At 42.7% G+C, this 7,423-nt stretch overlaps 1 long non-coding RNA gene across 1 annotated transcript; it reads right to left on the bottom strand.

Moving 5' to 3' along the window:
- Positions 1-2,016: 2,016 nt before the first annotated feature.
- On the bottom strand, positions 2,017-6,221 carry LOC138685830 (uncharacterized). Its single transcript, XR_011325215.1, has 2 exons — positions 5,376-6,221; positions 2,017-2,666 (listed from the first exon to the last, which is right to left on the bottom strand). It is a non-coding gene; the product is annotated as an uncharacterized lncRNA (long non-coding RNA).
- Between the last annotated feature and the right edge of the window lie 1,202 nt (positions 6,222-7,423).

Raw genomic sequence — 7,423 nt, 5'->3', positions numbered from 1 at the left:
CCTGGCTCGACAGAGCACAAAACAATCTGGCTGAAAGGCTTGGGGAAGAGGCTATTGGGAAAGTAAAGGGAGGAGGAGTGAGAAATGGGAGACTAGACTGGGAAGAGGAGGAGGGACCCGAGACAAGTCACACTGGGAGGAGCAGCTCAAGGGTCAAGAGGAGGAGCCAGGAGCAAAATGTTGTTGAACAAGTAACCCTTGATGATTCAGAGCCAGTGTCCACCAGCTCAGTTCTTACTCAGAAGACCAGGATTTGCTAGCAAGCATGCACAGACATGCACTGCCAGTCAAATGCTCAGATACTGCCCTTTAGGGATGGTTGGGAAAAAGAAAACTATTAAAGCAACAATAAAAAGGCCTCAGTACACAAATCAGAGCTGCCATATATGCTTAACTAGAGTGGTAACGAACACTGTGCTATCCTTGATTATTCGTTAATTAGAAGTTTATTTCAGATGTGGTTGGAAATACACTAGAAACCTCTTGCTAAGCATTTTTAATATTGTACGTATTGCTGAAGCACTGAGGATTTGTATTGCACCATACCGGTCCCTTTGGAGTCGCACACATAGAAATGGCTCGTGCCCTAAGGTGTTTACAAGTGAAAGAAAAAGCAGGAGACAACAGATGGAACCAGCAGCTGGAGGATCGGCAGAAATCAAGACAGCTCCAACAGGCATGCCAGCCAGACTTTTTTTGTCTGGGGCTCTCTTATTCCATATATTTTGCCAGCACCAAAACAAAAAATCTCAACAAGATTACTGGGCGAACCAGAGAAAAAAGTAACTCTAGAAAAAGACCTGCATGTCCTCACTTAGATATCTTTCATGGATCGGAGGACCCTGAAGGGCCACAGGTGCTGCCCAGTAGCCACCTTTTTGGATAAAGACCCCCCGAAGCAGCAAACAGGAGCTGAAACCCTGAAAAGTCAGGGTCTCTGCAACTCTGGTTTCCTAAAGACAAGTCATTTTACTTGTCAATGGGCAGTCTACAGCACACTTATTGCACCCATGGAAGGGGATGTGGCCCTCATTTGGAGCCAGCTCTCCAAGGACACCTGCAGGAGATGCCTCCCCAGGGCTGCCACTCTGCCGGTGGCGGGGATCAGGCCCGGCCAGGGCCAGGGACGCTCGCAGAGCCGAGGGGATGATACGTCACGAAGCATCAGGCCTTAGTGCCTGCGTGGGGGGAAGAGCCTGCAGCCACCGCAGCGGTGGGCTCAGGAGCAGCAGGGCCTAGACCCTTCCCAGGCAAGGAGAGCCCACGCCATGCCCTCCTCCCACCACAGAGCCTCGGCGGGGGGAAGCCCGCGTGGGGGCAAGGGTGATACTCTCGGGTGGGTGATGGCGCTGGCGTCTGGGAGCCCCTCACACAGCAGGGATGCTGCCTCAGCCTGGGGCAGGACTGCAGGTCCCGCAGGGACAGGGCAAGGGCAGTGTTACTGCGCACCTGCGTGGCCGGCGTTTGTCTGGTGAACCCTTGTTTGACATGATAGATTGGTGGCTAAAGTACAAACAGCACGGATAACACAAGATTAAGCAGCGGGAAAAAATGTATGTTGCATGGCACGATAGTTTTTGTTTCATTGGACAGTTCGATGCCTAAATAGAAAAAAACCCCAACTTTCGTTGTTTACATTTTTTATACCAAGTAAGTATCTGGGTATTTTTCAACCACAAGAGATTATTTATTGTGTACCAGGCACACACATGCATGGACACCCAGAGACGGTAACATGAACTGGATACTTTTTCAATTTGGAAGCTTTTGTGCCCTGCTCAGCAGCTCTCATTCATTACTTAAAAAGTGTGCCCCGCACCCGCATATTGAAGAAAAAGTATCTGAGAAGAGAACGAGGTTCTGATCCAGGGGCTGAATGAAAACCTCCTGCTGAGCGCCAGCAAGGATTTCTTGGTGTTTCTAGTTAACAGCAATTACAGAGATGTTATCCTACCACAGCTCCATTTGAATTTCAAATGCACCAGTATAAAAGAGCAGACTCAAGAATAAAACTGATGGACTAAAAAAAATGTATCTTTATTAAATGAAACCAAATTTGTCTTGGAGCCTGCTTTTAAATTATAGTGACGGTCTATATATAGATTCACACTAATAATGATTTTTTTAATAGTACAGATTTAGAGACTGATACATTTCAGTGCACTTGTATCTTGTAATAATTAAACAAGAATTGTACAAATTGTACTTTGACATTCTATTTCTTCCTTAACTGCCAAGATACTAGAAACAATATCTGGATGATATAAGTTGTGTTACAATACAGTATATGTATTCCAGTAGCCCTGAATAATGAGTATGTGCTCTTCAAGCTATCCACAGCAGTAGTTTCTGCTGTTGGGATACAAGTCACAGGAACATAAAACCTGCAGTTTGGGGTCAGATTAAGAATTCGTATCATCTAATATCCTTGCCAGAATTGCTCTTAACTCTCATTCACAGTTTTTGCCGTGCAACTTCTTTGTGGCAAAAGGTGACTCAATTTAGCTATGAACTGCATGAAAAAGAATTTCCTTTGATGTCTTAAATCTATTTCTAGCAATTTAATTCTAGGTTTTGGCTTATGAAATGTTGCAACTGCTCCTTATTCATCTTCTTCAGAAAGGTCATTATTTAACAGCTCTCTACTACAGCCTCTTGAGTCATCTCTGAGGGAGAGAAAAAAAATTATTTAGAATTCCTGAAAAAAATGAAGTCAAATACATTGTCTTTGATTCCAGATTACTGCTAGTTTTCAGCTGCTGAGAATAACAGAATGGCACAGGTAGGTAAGTACATCCACATCAACCACTTTCAGTACCTTTTCTCATTTGAACAGATCATTTCATGAGATTGGCAAGAATGGGGAACCAGAACAGCACACAATATTCAAGATATGGGTGCGGCACCAACATATTCAGTGGCATAATATCTGGAGGTCATGCTGAGTTGCCTGTTTGCTATGAGCTAACACGATACCATCCCCACTCCTTGTCAGAAGGGGCACAGAGTGGTAGAATTGCATGGTGTAAGTTGTATAAATAACACCCAGTGACAAAACCAGCCTGTCAGTTTACCTACTCAACTCTTCTGCAGCATTGTTAATACCATTAAAAAATAGAGCAAGTTTCAGAAAAATGTCAAGTTGGATTAACCTATTTCGATCCAACCACTGTGCTACCTGCTGTCCTAAGAGGTTTTTCTACCAAAGAGCTTTTCTCCCCTGCTTTTTATCTAATATCACGGTAAGATTGCTATTACTCTCAGTAGATGGTGGATTACACTCTCTTAGGAGCATAGGTTTTCTGGGGAAAGCACTTCTCCTGAGAAACTAATCTTGGAAAGTGCTTTGGACTCTTCTTGCTGACTGTCCTTAATCCAATAACGTTGCAATGGTATTGAGTGACACAGGCATTGCTCCTGTGAATGATTTCTGCCAGGCAATTCTGAGACAAGAGGAATAGGCAAGGTTATTTTTAAAGCACTAGAAGTAACTTAATCGCAGCAACATAATTGCTAATCGAGAATGCACAGCTTGCTATTAGCGACACTGATATCTTGTAAAGGGAAAAGTAAATTTCACCTGATTATTTATAGAGTTCTGTTGCATGTAATGGAGCAAGTGTGTTATTGCAGATTTACAAGTTAGCAGATTGGTTCACAATTAGCATATTATTCATACGCATTCCAGGACTCCTAAGATAAAGAGCCAAGCATCTATGTTTCAGGTTCCTAATATTCCAGATAGGCCTATGATTACTGTTCCATTTCCAGTGGTTTAAAGATCAGAAGATTAATTTTTTTAAAAATCCCTTAAATAATTCCTTAAAAATAAAATAGGATTGATTTATGTAATAGTATCTGTAAGCTTCTTGGTTCTGATTTCAAGAAAATACACAACTCTCTTTTCATGATCCAATTTTTAAAAAAATAGTGCACTCACATACCTCCACAGCTGTGTCCTAGAATTTCTACTGATCTCCTGATCCAACTGGAAACCCTAAGGTCCAAAGGGGTCTGACCTCATATAGCCTCAGAAACTATCTTCTCAAGGAAGCAAAGATGATAAACTGAATGATAAACCTGACCAAGCAGGACTTCTTCACTCTATCATTTCAGTCATTCTCACAGAGGATCCTGATTAGCTGCTTGAATGACTGTCAGCAGGTGACAGGAGAGTAGAGCTTGCTTTTATGTCTTCTGCTTTCTTCCAGCCTCAGGCTCTTAATCGAATTCAGGAGAAAAATCTAAGCAAATAAAAGCAGAGTTAAATACTACTTGAAGTATGGCGTAGGTGATACATGTTACCTTTTGAAGATATCTAACTGGGGTATTAAAATGACACTTCTTGTGTGAAGGGCCCTGTCGTGGTTTAACCCCAGCCAGCAACTAAGCACCACGCAGCCGCTCACTCACTCCCCCCCATCCAGTGGGATGGGGGAGAAAATCAGGAAAAGAAGTAAAAACTCTTGGGTTGAGATAAGAACGGTTTAATAGAACAGAAAAGAAGAAACTAATAATGATAATGATAACACTAATAAAATGACAACAGTAGTAATAAAAGGATTGGAATGTACAAATGATGCGCAGGGCAATTGCTCACCACCCGCTGACCGACACCCAGCCAGTCCCCAAGCTGCGATTCCCTGCCCCCCCCACTTCCCAGTTCCTAAACTAGATGGGACGTCCCATGGTATGGAATACACTGTTGGCCAGTTTGGGTCAGCTGCCCTGGCTGGGCATGAGAAGCTGAAAAATCCTTGACGCTAGTCTAAACACTACTGAGCAACAACTGAAAACATCAGTGTTATCAACATTCTTCACATACTGAACTCAAAACATCGCACTGTACCAGCTACTAGGAAGACAGTTAACTACATCCCAGCTGAAACCAGGACAGGCCCCATTATCTCTGTCTTTATAACATATATGTAAAGAAGGCAAGTGCTAAAGAAGAACCATGACTATACAAGGGTCTGAACTTCTATGCTCTATGCAAGTGCTGCTACTGATGGGCTATTTGTGATTTCAGAACCTCCAGGAGGGTTAGATTGAAAGACTTCGACCATCCTTCTGCACCAGCCTTCATCTGCTGAGTGCTGTAGCCCCTGGTTTGCACGCAGTCCCCCCAGGGACCCAAAGGCATTTACATCTGTGTACATGCCAGGGTGGGAGCACCGCTCCGGGTGCAGTCCTCCTACTCCTTGGGACGATGGTGGCTCAGCAGTTCTGACCTTCAGCCACTTGTTCCCATCTTGCACTGTTTGTTTTGGCACAACTGTTTCTCCCCAAGCCCCCCCACCAAGGCCACACGGAAAATGAGATCAGTGAACCAATCTGTGTCAAAAATAACCAGGAAAAAAACCCAAACATTTTACCATGCGGTTGAGAAGCAGTTGTTCTGGTGCCACGGGCAGTGCCAGGTAGGCAGGCAGAGGGGCTGAAGCTGGTGGTGCTGCAAAGAAACGGCACGTGCCATCCCACCCAGCGCTGGTGGCTCATATTAGATGGTGATCTCAAGGTAGTTCTCAGGATGGATTCCTACACCAAGCAGGTGAATGTTGTGATTGCTGTTTTCATGGGTATATCCAGATATCTGAGATATTTGAGATATCTTTTTCTCTAAAGACAGGCAGAAAAAAAGGCAAAAAAACAGCAATGAGATGCAGGAACATGTTGATACCTATGCTGTCCCTGATGAGTGGTTACCTCTGTTTACTGACTGCCATGTGGTGCTTTTCAAGAGGAGATATATTTAATGGATGACAGATGGAATGCAGTTCATGATGCTGAAACTCTGCCTCCATCTTTTGAAGAAAATAATAGAAGTAAAATAAGCCAGAGAGACATATTTGCATTTGGAGTAATGTTTGAAATTACAGTCTGTAAGAGCTTAAGCTTTTCGTTATTTCTCCATTTCTCGTTCACAAATTAATATTTAGCACTTGGTCTGGCTTGACTTATCAGTTTTAAAACAGAATAGAAAGCCTTCTTATCACTGATTTAGAATCACTGGCCCTGGGGCTCTGTTTTCTGAGCGGCTCACTCCTCCTGAAAATCACAGAGTACCTTCAGCTGATGTGGAAATTAATAGGTTCTATTGTAAACACACGTCTCGGGCCTGCTTATGCTTTTCATTAAGCCACCATGAAATAGCTATTCCTAGATAACGCCAGCTGTGGCCATTTTATACTGGAAAGCAGTTGGGATGTTCTAGTTAAACTGGAACCAGGAACTCCAGAAAAAGAAAGTCCACACATGGAATTAATTTGGAAAGAGTTAATCAGAGCAATACCAACCACAACTCCTGCTATTTGCTATATGTTTATATGGTTTAAGTCAGGTTAAAGATGTTCATCACAGGGTCACAAGGCCAATTTTGGCCTTGATTCTCTGAAACCTTACACAAAATACGCTTAACCATATCCACCACGAGTAGTAATCCTAACCACCAGCTTCAGCTCGTCAAATTATTGTCATCTGGAAGTTACTGTTTGGCCAGTAGGATGAACTATTTCTGTTGTTGTTGAGGGAGTGGGAGGACACTAATTCCCTAAAGGGTGTTGTGAATTCAAGCAATGGATCTGTATTTAGCAATGATTTGGTTCTGTGCTTTTAAGTATACCCTACCAGCGTATGTGCTTGCTGGGGAATAAGACTGCTAGGATTCATATGATTGTTTATTTACATTAGTATAAATAAAATGTAAAGCCCTAGCTTATAATTAATATTTCAGCAGTAACAGGGAAACAAAAGGAAAACCCGTCTCAGTGTTATTTAAATAATTGTCATTCCTACCATCATCTCTTCCCCCTTTCATCATTCTGGGAATATACCCACAGCTTTCTCCGAAACCTTGATCAAATAAATATGTCTTTCACTGTGCCTAGAGAATCAGTGCATCTGGACCAAGCCAGGGAGCATACTGCAGAGATTTCAAGTCTCCACAGAGTGTGTGCTGCCAGCAGCGCCTCTCTTTATCTGACCAAGAATAGCCTGCTCAAACGCCTCTGCTAAGCCAAAACTGTTGAGAGGCAGTCCCTTGGGAATCAAGCCAGGGTTTTTCCCAATGACAGATATATTCCATCTTCATCCTTATTAATGGAACATTTATAATTGATTTTCTTTGTTTACCCTTTCCCTTATTCTACAAGGGAGAACAAAAGTCTAAACTTTGCTTTCTGTATGACCAATGTGAAGGCATTCCTTACTCACACAGTGGGAAGCATTGAGAAACCACCTGACTTTCTTTTAAATTACAATTCAATTTCTACCAATTATTCAAATACATTGTTTCTCCTGAAGCCCAGACAGAACAATAACACACACAACTAGTGAAGATTCTTCTCTGGAAAGGGGAATGTACAGTTACATGAGAGTCCAAACTATGGAGTTAAAAAATAATAAACCCAATGGAAAATTCAGG

The sequence above is a fragment of the Haliaeetus albicilla genome, chromosome 1, assembly GCF_947461875.1.
Source record: "Haliaeetus albicilla chromosome 1, bHalAlb1.1, whole genome shotgun sequence".
NCBI classification, from domain to species: Eukaryota; Metazoa; Chordata; class Aves; order Accipitriformes; family Accipitridae; genus Haliaeetus; species Haliaeetus albicilla.
The sequence above is the reverse complement of the archived record's forward strand: the minus strand, read 5'-3'. Positions and strand labels throughout refer to the sequence as shown.